Source organism: Chiloscyllium plagiosum, chromosome 39 (assembly GCF_004010195.1).
Source record: "Chiloscyllium plagiosum isolate BGI_BamShark_2017 chromosome 39, ASM401019v2, whole genome shotgun sequence".
NCBI classification, from domain to species: Eukaryota; Metazoa; Chordata; class Chondrichthyes; order Orectolobiformes; family Hemiscylliidae; genus Chiloscyllium; species Chiloscyllium plagiosum.
Window position 1 is genome coordinate 16,697,136 of NC_057748.1, and position 3,381 is coordinate 16,700,516.

Genomic DNA, 3,381 nt, shown 5'->3' on the forward strand with positions numbered 1-3,381 from the left:
TTCAAGTTCGACCTTCCAAAATGCATCACCTCGCATTTATCCAGGTTGAACTCCATCTGCCACCTCTCAGCCCATCTCTGCATCCTGTCAATGTCCCGCTGCAGCCTACAACAGTCCTCTATACTGTCAACGACACCTCCAACCTTTGTGTCGTCTGCAACCTTGCTAACCCATCCTTCAATCTCCTCATCCAAGTCATTAATAAAAATTACAAAGAGTAGAGGCCCAAGAACAGAGCCCTGTGGAGCACCACTCACCACTGACTTCCAGGCAGAATACTTTCCTTCCACTACGACTTCTTAAAAAATCTCAATCAAAGTTTGTGAGAAGATTTGTAGCTCGGGTGCTCGTTGTTGTGGTTCTGTTCGCCGAGCTGGGAATTTGTGTTGCAGACGTTTCGTCCCCTGTCTAGGTGACATCCTCAGAGCTTGGGAGCCTCCTGTGAAGCGCTTCTGTGATCTTTCCTCTACAAATGCCGGAGGAAAGATTACAGAAGCGCTTCACAGGAGGCTCCCAAGCACTGAGGTTGTCACCTAGACAGGGGACGAAACGTCTGCAACAGAAATTCCCAGCTCAGCGAACAGAACCACAACAAATGTGAGACATGATTTCCCACGCACAAAGCATGTTGACTATCCCTAATCTGTCCTTGCATTTCCAAATACATGTACATCCTGTCCCTCAGGATTCCCTCCAACAACTTGCCCACCACCGACGTCAGGCTCACCGGTCTATAGTTCCCTGACTTGTTCTTACCACCTTTCTTAAATGTTGTGCCCTTGTTCAAAAAGGGCAGTCAGAGATGAACCAGGTAATTATAGACCAGTGAGCCTTATGTCTGTTGTAGGAAAAGTTTTGGAAAGGATTATAAGAGATAGGATTTATAATCATCTAGCAAGCAGTAATTTGATTTCAGATAGTCAACATGATTTTGTCAAGGGCAGGTCGTGTCTCACAAATCTCATTGAGTTTCTTGAGAAGATGACCAAGCATGTGGATGAGAGTAGGACAGTTGACGTGGTGTACATGAACTTCAGCAAAGCCTTTGGTAAAGGTTCCACATGGTAGACTATTGGAGAAAATGCAGAGGCATGGGATTGAGGGTGATTTAGCAGTTTGGATTAGAAATTGGCCTTCTGAAAGAACGCAGAGAATGGTGGTTGATGAAAAATATTCAGCCTGGAGTCCGTTTACTAGTGGTGTGCCACAAGGATCTGTTTTGGGACCACTGCTGTTTGTCATTTTTATAAATGACTTAGACACAGGCATAGGTGGATGGATTAGTAAGTTTGCAGATGACACTAAAGTTGGTGGAGTAGTGGACAGTGTGGAAGAATGTTACAGGTTGCAGGGGGACTTGGATAAACTGCAAAATTGGGCTGAGAGGTGGCAAATGGAGTTCCACGCAGCCAAACGTGAGGTGATTCACTTTGGGAAGAATAACAGGAAGGCAGAATACTGGGTCAATGGAAAGATTCTTGTTAGTGTGGATGTGCAGAGGGATCTTGGAGTCCCTGTACATAGATCCCTCAAAGTTGCCACCCAGGTGGATAGTACTGTTAAGAAGGCATACGATGTGTTAAGTTTTATTGGTAGAGGGATTGAATTCCAGAGCCATAACGTTATGCTGCAACTATACAAAATGCTAGTGCGGCTGCACTTCGGATATTGTGTATAGGAAGGATGTGGAAGCATTGGAAAAGGTGCAGAAGAGATTGACCAGGATGTTGAGGTAAAAACCTTTTATTCCCGATGAAGGGCTTTTGCCCGAAATGTCGATTTCGCTGCTCCTTGGATGCTGCCTGAACTGCTGTGCTCTCCCAGCACCACTAATCCAGAACCTTGACAAGGATGTTGCCTAGTCTGGAGGGAAGGTCTTATGAGGAAAGGCTGAGAGACTTGGGTCTGTTCTCATTGGAAGGAAGAAGGCTAAGAGGGAATTTGATAGAGATATACAAGATGATCAGAGGATTAGATAGGGTAGACAGTGAAAGTGATGACATCAGCTTGTACGAGGGGCCATAACTACAAATTGAGGGGTGATAGATTTAAGACAGGTGTCAGAGGCAGGCTCTTTACTCAGAGAGTGGTAAGGGGATGGAATGCCCTACCTGCTAATGTAGCCACATTAGGGAGATTTAAACAATCCTTGGATAAGCACATGGATGATGATGGGGGATAGTGTAGGGGGATGAGCTTAAATTAGTTCACAGATTGGCGCAACATCGAGGGCCAAAGGGCCTGTTCTGCGCTGGTATTGTTCTATGTTCTATGATATCTGGTTGGCATGGAGTAGTTGGACTGAAGGATCTGTTTCGGTGCTTTACATTTCTATGACTCTACGAGTCTAAATTGACCTTCTGAAGAGCAGGGAAAGAAATCTGCCATCCTTATCTGGTCAGGCCCGCATATGACAACAGACCCACAACAATAACTGCCCTCTGGGGTGATAATCATAGCCAAGGGAGTGCAGATCCTACAAACAAATATTTTAAAAAAACACAGAAATGCTAGCCTCTCTCAGAATCAAAGGAGACGTCTCAAGATTAATTTCTCATCAATCAATTGACAGACAGGACCAAATTCCCAATTATCCAGGGGATTTGGGAGATGTCAATGTTAATCCCAGGAGGGACAGGGGTCAGCAGAGACTCCTGTGACAGTGTGAGCATTAGCTGGCACCTTTGCGAAGTCAGGGAATGCTGGAAGAGGCGAGGATATAGCGCAGGAAGCATGCAGATCTGTTGGACCAGTGCCCACTTACCCGATGGGGATGGAGCTGTTTTCCTGATGGACTTGAGACCAGAGGACAGACGGGGTATGGGGCTGGAGGTCTCACCAGGATGGCCACTTCCTCGTTGTTCTCTTCAAGGTGCCCTTGACCAGTTTAAAGCCATGGGTTCTGCAGTGAGTCACCAGCCCCCAGTCTCTCCATTCCTGGCCCAGTCCTGCGCTCTGTCTGTCTCTCTCTCTCTCTCTCTGCATAACATCAATCTGGCAAACGTCCACCCTGCACAGACCCCTCCCTGAAGGCTTCTCTCAGCCAATCGGAGTTTATGTTTTGGGGCTGAATAGATCTTTTTCTCATCCCTCCGTTGCCAAGGTAACCGGCTCACCGAGCTGTTTCATGTGGTGCTGAGGAGAGACAGAGAGTGAGAAAGAGAGAGAAAGAGAGAGAGAATGGGGGAGGGTGCGAGGGATTAGAGGGAAGAAAGATGGGGACAGAGGGAGGAGGAGAGAGAAAGAATTGGAGAAAGGGAAGGAGAGAGAGGGACAGAAAGGGAAAGGGGAGGGAGAGAGGGAAGAGAGAGACAGAAAGAGAGCAGGAGAGAGGGACGGTGGGGAGAGAGAGTGAGTAGGAGGGAGAGAGTGTGGGAGAGA